We start from the raw sequence: 8,805 nt of genomic DNA on the forward strand, positions 1-8,805 counted from the left end.
TCTTTCCTTCCATCCTTCTTTCCTTAGTTTAGTTTCAGTTTTCAGATTTATTTGTCATATGCAAGTTAGCACAGGGTCAACATTGCAATTAAATGTGTTTGACGAGCAGCAGTCACTCAGCAGCATGCACAGTAGGAGAAAATATATTAAAATAAAATAAAACAATAAAGAAAATAGAAAAATAGTAAGGAGCAAAATATTAGAGAGACATGGTAAAAGAGAAAAGATGACTGAATATATATGTATCTATAAATATAAATATATGTACATTAGTGATTAAATAAGAAAATCTTGAAAAGAAATATGACGGGAGGGCAGATGGGATATTGCACAGGAATGAGCAGCAGAAAATTAAAGTATTGCACTTGTGACAAAGCTTGTGATCTTTCCTTCCTTCCATCCTTCTTTCCTTTGTGACAATGCTTGTGATCCTTCCTTCCATCCTTCTTTCCTTTGTGACAATGCATGTCATCCTTCCTTCCATCCTTCTTTCCTTTGTGACAATGCATGTCATCCTTCCTTCGATCCTTCTTTCCTTTGTGACAATGCATGTGATCCTTCCTTCCATCCTTCTTTCCTTGGTGACAATGCATGTGATCCTTCCTTCCATCCTTCTTTCCTTTGTTTAGTTTTAGTGAGAAGGGTCTGGCTGCAGCCACTGTGGAGCTCCACAGTAGCCGGAAGCACGTGACCTCCACAGTAGCCGGAAGCACGTGACCTCCACAGTAGCCGTAAACACGCATGGATACCGTGGAAGTCTTGCAAGTTGATCGCAAAGGTTAGTTAAGTCTTTCTTATATAAATTTGCCGTTAGTGATTTCATAATTCTAGGAATCGTCTAGTTTTCTTACAATGATCATGTTGCCACTTTTTTTGCGTTACAACAACATTCCTCCTTATTTTATCCATGGCAGAGAAACACACAGATATGCTTTTTCCTGGGCCTGGTTTTAGTAAGAGAGCTGGATTAACGGCTTCTGTGGGCGAGAAGAAGCAAAAACCACATTTTGCATTACAGTATGATTTATTGTTGGCATCAGAGATGCAAAATAACGAATACTTCAATACTGTACTTAAGTAGAATTTTCTGGTATCTTTACTTTACTGCTGTACTTTTTTGTGCCTACTGTATACTTCTTTATACTTCTACTTCTCACATTTTAGCACGCGTATCTGTACTTTGTAATCCGTACATTTGTAAATCAGCACGCGTGCTTTGGACGCAAGATTACTTCAAAATTTTGTACATAAATTATATTTTAGACCCTGTACTTCTTACTTCGACTTGACTAAAAAGTCGAGCCAGTGCTTTCTAAACAGAGGTATCTAAACTGTAGTAAGGAACGTTTGTACTTGTGACACCTTTGGTTAGCGTCAACACTGCAAATTTCATCACAAACAGATTTATATATTTATCAATACTTCTATTCGTCATTCTTTTCTGTACAGCTTTTGTATTGCCCAGATTTTAGTTAGCCTCTGTTCAATTGACTGTTATATGTCAATAGAAACATATCTCACAGATTAAAGTGTCTTTTAAAATATTTGGGGTTTTTTTTTCAAGAATTTTCTTCCCAAATCTATTACATGCCAAGTGTAAATTGTTATTTCTGCTAAAACCTTAACTTAAATGTGTATATGGTGTTTATCTGTTTCTCTCTGTGTTTTAGATGCACACATCAATCTGGAATTCAGGCTTAAAGCCAGAATTGCAGGAATGCAACACGTGTTGCAGAGGACTCTTTCACTGCCCTCTGTGCCCCACTTTCAGCCCTACTGTCAGGGCAAAGATTGAGGAGCATCTAAGTGTGCATATAAAAAATGCTTTGCCTTTAAAAGGTATGTTTGTATTAAATATACTTTATAGTTATAAATATGCACTTTTTTAAGCACTTCTGCAGTATCTTTGTTGACTTAAAAGTTGCTGTTGATATTGTACAGTTCAGTGCATTCATCTGCAACAAAAATAGTGTTTTTATAAAATATATTTTTATTTACTTTTCACCACTTTTCTTGACATAACTTTTGTGATCCATACCATTTTGCTTTCATTATTGAGGTTGGCTTGGATGTTTTTGTTAACATGTACAATCTGATTGTTAGACAAATTGATTGCATTCTATACAACTACATTTAAATTACATCTGTTTGTTTGTTTGTTTTTTTCTCTTACAGATAAAATGATATGCCGGTGCAGGCAGCCTTGTAGGACAACAGGACACTTTCACTGCCCTGTCTGTAAGATTACAATCATACGGCGTGGGGATATGGCAAGGCATTTATTGTCTTGTCAGCATTCTTCAATGCCAAGTCAGCCACCATTATCAGGACTGCTCCCCGCTGAACTCTTCGAGGAGACCCGTCTCCCCCCCCAAGGTTTTGTCTTCGGTATCTGAACCATTTTCTGAGTCTTTGTTAGAACATTCATAAGCTCTACCCTCTGTGTTCAATAAAACTGCAGCTGATGGAAAGTCCATGAAAATGACATGCCCTCACTGTGGCCTTACTCTTCGTAGCTCTGGCAAGCTATTTGCACACTGGAGAGAGGAAGCCAAAGCTGTGCTTGAAGGACAACACGTGCCCATTTTCAGACTGAAAAAGCGCAAGTTCCAGGAAGTCAGTCAGGTCAGTATTCACTTTAAACAGTAGTGTAATTACATGGTTAGTGACATTTGAATAACTGTTAAAAAACTGTTCTGCAACAGAGAAATAACTATGTTTTCATCCCCATTTGCCTGACACAGGAGCCAGCAGTTGTTGAAGATCTGCGTCCTGCTGTGCAGTGGGCTGTCCAAAATAAGGCACATGTAACAATGCCCAAATATCTGTCCTTAAATCAAGGGGACCAGCAGAGGGTCTTAAGAGACATGTCAGAGGAAGAAGACACTGGAGCAAGGGACTTGTTCCTCTTTGTTTTTCAGTTTGCAAAGGACATGGAGCTCTTTTTGAAAGCATGTGCTGATGATCAGGGGCTAAGGGTCAGTGCTATGTTTGACATGTAATGGACAAATGAAGGCACTGGCTGTGTTTGTTTAATATGTTGTTGTTGTTGTTGTAGTTTTGTTTTTGCATAGTACAAAATTCCAATTAAACTTATTTCAAAATGTTGTTCACTTGATTCTGTGTCCATACTTATAATAAATGATTACAGTGAAACAGCATTAAATGTAAATGTAACAGCATTTTTTTAAACTTGTAATTTCAAAATAAAAAGCTTATTGTTGATATTAACAGTAAAGAATTGTAATCAATAATATTTTTATACATTTTAAACATTAACACTCTGGGCTCTATCCTGGCTATCTGTGGACACTTCACTTATTCTTTTTTTTTGACTACTGCACTGCAGTGGACCAAAACAATGACACGGGTTTGATCTTAAGGATCTAATAGTTATGTGTGTTGTGCATGACATTGCCACACAAATATGTATTTGCAAGATAGAGTAGAATAAATTATGACGCATGAAATATTACATAGGCTGCAGTGAATTTCTGTTGATACAGCCAATTGAGCTTTGAGTTTCCCAGTCAAACTTAGCTTTGAAGCACCTGCTAAAAACACTTTTACTCTTTTACATTTCATAACAAGACACCATAGCCAAAATATTAACAAAATATATATTATTAAAAAATTCAAAGCTGCACATACAGCAACAAACACCGTTAGTAAATGTGTCCTGGAGTTTATGCAGGTGCAGAAAGTGCTGCTGCTGTAAGTCAGCCTAACAGCTTACAGATCACTTATTTTTCTGGAAAGATGGTAGGAAGGGCATCACTGCTCATTTCTACAGTCTCCCAGATCTTGGAATACAATCCCTTTGTACCATGAAACCACTTCGCAGTACTAGGAGTCCACTAAAACCTATAAAGAGAGTGATCCTGGAAGAAATGGGGCACACACTAGTGACCTCAACAATTGCAAGACGGCCTTTTCCCCGATGCTCAGATGGGGAAAAAAAGGAAGTTTCATGAAAACATTAGGACTTTATCACCGTTTTACCAGAAAAGTTAATGGTAATATATAACCTAACTGGCTATAAAGAGTAAAACATTTAGATACAATTTTGATTTTGATGAAAAGGACTGGTGCTATTTTAAAGAGTCACGTCGGTAAAAGTAGATAAATGTTTTAAGAAATATACATTTTATAGCATTTTGTGAACATACACAAAAAGTGGCCATTTTTGGCAACAAACAAGCTGAGAGAGAGTTGTATATTTTTGGCTCTCCTTGAACAAAAATAATAGTGCATAATAATCAATGTTGATGTTAATCAATTAGATGTCCCAGACACTACTATTAATAATACAGCGGTGCCTCGTTTATCGCTGGTGTTACGTTCAAAAAATAACCCGCGGTAGGTGAAATCCATAGCCAACTTTATTTTTTACAATTATTACAGATGTTAAGACTGTAAAACCCCTCACTACATGCTTTATACACTTTTCTCAGACAGGAATGAACATTTTCACACTTTTCTCTTTGTTTAAACACTCTTAGAGTTCAAACCTTTGTAGAAACACAAGTCCAGTATTATGGAATGAAACCTAAAGGTGCATTTGAGGGTGCAAAACGTTTCGTCGGCATTGTTGTGTTTGTTTGGGAGAAAACTTCCAAACGTACAGTACAGCACTTCAGAGTTACACTGCTAGCGATCGAAGATTTATGTAAATTCGACAAGCTAAACGCATTCTGTACTGTACAGCGGGAGTCCCCAACCTTTTTTGCACCACAGACCACTTTAATGTCAGACAAGACTTCTGCTCCGCGGCTGCTGGGCGAGCCCTCATCTGGGACTCTCCTCAGCTCTTACTGGGACAGTGGCGCGGCTGCCCCTCTGTTGGTCTTCCATGGTCTCTTGTGTTCTGGGGGCCTCTGGATGTCTGGAGTTTTGATCTCCTCCATACCCGCTTCACACCCTGGAGGACGGGGCTGTGGCCCCCCCACACTCCCTAGCAGATCATTACATGGAGAAACCTTTGGAATGCAAGCATGCTGATCCACACAGGTATGCACACATGGGTATTCACAGACGCGGACTAAAGCTTTCTTGGCTGCTGCCTCAAAGCACACTGTGCGCTGTCTATCTTGCGTGCTGCACAATATCGTTTATTACTTAGTAAATACTGATATCTATGACTAGCTAGTTTATTGTGATGGTGCTTTGTTTTCTCTATTATTATGTTGCTCTTTGTTGTTTGCTGTCACCTCTGTTTGTTTTTGTTTGTTTGTTTGTTTGTTTTTTTTCTCCATACAGGTGACCCAGGAGTTTTTTTGTTTTTTTTTTGTCTCTCTTCCCCCCCCTTCTCACCGTCTCTTCTCCCCTTTGGTTTTCTTTCTTTCTCTCCCCCTCTCTCTCTCATTCATTCCCCCTGTCCTATTTATTAAAAAAAAAAAGAAAAAAAAAAAAAAAAAATGACAAAGGATGAACTGAAGCTCTGCCATCACGTAATGTCGCATACTGCTGTTTCTGATGTCATTTAGAAAAAAAAAAAAAAAAAAAAAATGTCAGACAATATTTTCAGGGAACTACCTTTAAGGTGTCGCGGATAAATACAACAAAAGAATAAAAAAAAGAAACTGTGGTATTTTGTAAATATAATAATAAACGTGACTTGAGCTGTGCGCCAACAACAATGACAGTGACATCCTCCTCTCTGCTTCTTAACGCTCTCTGGTCGCTATGGTAACGCGTAAATAGTTCTTTCAAAATAAGACACACAACTACAACCATACATTTCACACCGGAGGATCAACCCTCGCGGAACGGTACCAAAGGACTCACGGACCGGGACCGGTCCGTGGGCCTATTAGGGACCGCTCCTGTACAGGAGACACTGGACTAGATTGATTGACAATGGTCTACAGCAATCAGAAGGCACAACACGATGTACTGTAAAAATAATAATAAATCAGCGAAACAGCAAGTGTCACTTTTGGCCATGAACAATTTAGGGGATGGTGAATTTTTTTTGAACAAACCCAGAGTGTTAAAAAAAAAAAACACTTAAAACCATTTTATAGTAACAAAAACGCAATTTAGTTTTCGCTATCAAAGTCGATTTAACCGAAGTTACGTGTTTACGGCTAGTGTGGAGGTCACGTGTTTCCGGTTACTGTGGAGGTCACGTGTTTCCGGTTACTGTGGAGCTCCACAGTGGACAGTGGCTGCAGCCAGGTGCTCTTGGTTTTAGTTTTCAGATTTATTTGTCATATGCAAGTTAGCACAGGGTCAACATTGCAATTAAATGTGTTTGAATCAGAATCAGAATCAGAATCAGAATACTTTATTGATCCCTGGGGGAAATTATTTTTTGTTACAGTGCTCCATTTTAAACCAACATTAAGACAAGACAGACAATACGCTAACTAAGAATAGTACAATATATACATATATATACATACATACATACATAAGTCACTTATAAATAAATATTTGGAAAAGAAACATGTGTAGTTGTAGCAGCAAACAGTGTGTTAAGTGGATGCGTTGTACAGGGAGATGGCCACAGGCAGGAATGATTTCCTGTGTCGTTCAGTGGTGCTTTTCGGTAATCTCAGTCTCTCACTGAACGAGCTCCTGTGACTGACCAACATGTTTGACGAGCAGCAGTCACTCAGCAGCATGCACAGTAGGAGAAAATATATTAAAATAAAATAAAATAATAAAGAAAATAGAAAAATAGCAAGGAGCAAAATATTAGAGAGACATGGTAAAAGAGAAAAGATGACTGAATATATATGTATCTATAAATATAAATATATGTACATTAGTGATTAAATAAGAAAATCTTGAAAAGAAATATGACGGGAGGGCAGATGGGATATTGCACAGGAATGAGCAGCAGAAAATTAAAGTATTGCACTTGTGACAATGCTTGTGATCTTTCCTTCCTTCCATCCTTCTTTCCTTTGTGACAAAGCTTGTGATCCTTCCTTCCTTCCTTCCATCCTTCTTTCCTTTGTGACATTGCATGTGATCCTTCCTTCCATCCTTCTTTCCTTTGTGACAAAGCTTGTGATCCTTCCTTCCATCCTTCTTTCCTTTGTGACATTGCTTGTGATCCTTCCTTCCATCCTTCTTTCCTTTGTAACAATGCATGTGATCCTTCCCTCCTTCTTTCCTTTGTGACAAAGCTTGTGATCCTTCCTTCCATCCTTCTTTCCTTTGTGACAAAGCTTGTGATCCATCCTTCCATCCTTCTTTCCTTTGTGACAATGCATGTGATCCTTCCTTCCATCCTTCTTTCCTTTGTGACAAAGCTTGTGATCCTTCCTTCCATCCTTCTTTCCTTTGTGACAAAGCTTGTGATCCATCCTTCCATCCTTCTTTCCTTTGTGACAATGCATGTCATCCTGCCTTCCATCCTTCTTTCCTTTGTGACAATGCATGTGATTCTTCCTTCCATCCTTCTTTCCTTTGTGACATTGCATGTCATCCTGCCTTCCATCGTTCTTTCCTTTGTGACAATGCATGTGATCCTTCCTTCCATCCTCCTTTCCTTTGTGACAATGCTTGTGATCCTTCCTTCCATCCTTCTTTCCTTTGTGACAATGCATGTGATCCTTCCTTCCATCCTTCTTTCCTTTGTGACAATGCATGTGATTCTTCCTTCCATCCTTCTTTCCTTTGTGACATTGCATGTCATCCTGCCTTCCATCATTCTTTCCTTTGTGACAATGCATGTGATCCTTCCTTCCATCCTTCTTTCCTTTGTGACAATGCTTGTGATCCTTCCTTCCTTCCATCCTTCTTTCCTTTGTGACAATGCATGTGATCCTTCCATCCATCCTTCTTTCCTTTGTGACAATGCTTGTGATCCTTCCTTCCATCCTTCTTTCCTTTGTGACAAAGCTTGTGATCCTTCCTTCCATCCTTCTTTCCTTTGTTACAAAGCTTGTGATCTTTCCTTCCATCCTTCTTTCCTTAGTTTAGTTTCAGTTTTCAGATTTATTTGTCATATGCAAGTTAGCACAGGGTCAACATTGCAATTAAATGTGTTTGACGAGCAGCAGTCACTCAGCAGCATGCACAGTAGGAGAAAATATATTAAAATAAAATAAAACAATAAAGAAAATAGAAAAATAGTAAGGAGCAAAATATTAGAGAGACATGGTAAAAGAGAAAAGATGACTGAATATATATGTATCTATAAATATAAATATATGTACATTAGTGATTAAATAAGAAAATCTTGAAAAGAAATATGACGGGAGGGCAGATGGGATATTGCACAGGAATGAGCAGCAGAAAATTAAAGTATTGCACTTGTGACAAAGCTTGTGATCTTTCCTTCCTTCCATCCTTTCTTTCCTTTGTGACAAAGCTTGTGATCCTTCCTTCCATCCTTCTTTCCTTTGTGACAATGCTTGTGATCCTTCCTTCCATCCTTCTTTCCTTTGTGACAATGCATGTGATCCTTCCTTCCATCCTTCTTTCCTTTGTGACAATGCATGTGATCCTTCCTTCCATCCTTCTTTCCTTTGTGACAATGCATGTGATTCTTCCTTCCATCCTTCTTTCCTTTGTGACAATGCTTGTGATCCCTCCTTCCATCCTTCTTTCCTTTCTGACAAAGCTTGTGATCCTTCCTTCCATCCTTCTTTCCTTTGTGACAAATCTTGTGATCCTTCCTTCCATCCTTCTTTCCTTTGTGACAATGCATGTGATCCTTCCTTCCATCCTTCTTTCCTTTGTGACAATGCTTGTGATCCTTCCTTCCATCCTTCTTTCCTTTGTGACAATGCTTGTGATCCTTCCTTCCATCCTTCTTTTCTTTGTGACAATGCATGTGATTCTTCC

General features: G+C 38.5%; 1 long non-coding RNA gene across 1 annotated transcript; it reads left to right on the plus strand.

The window, feature by feature from the left end:
* The first annotated feature begins 290 nt into the window (after window positions 1-290).
* Window positions 291-3,238, plus strand: LOC113021740 (uncharacterized). The gene is made up of 5 exons (XR_013908882.1): window positions 291-778; window positions 1,671-1,839; window positions 2,176-2,388; window positions 2,517-2,625; window positions 2,745-3,238. It is a non-coding gene; the product is annotated as an uncharacterized LOC113021740 (long non-coding RNA).
* The last annotated feature ends 5,567 nt before the right edge of the window (window positions 3,239-8,805 follow it).

This window comes from Astatotilapia calliptera, chromosome 4 (assembly GCF_964374335.1).
Source record: "Astatotilapia calliptera chromosome 4, fAstCal68.1, whole genome shotgun sequence".
In the NCBI taxonomy this organism is placed as follows: Eukaryota; Metazoa; Chordata; class Actinopteri; order Cichliformes; family Cichlidae; genus Astatotilapia; species Astatotilapia calliptera.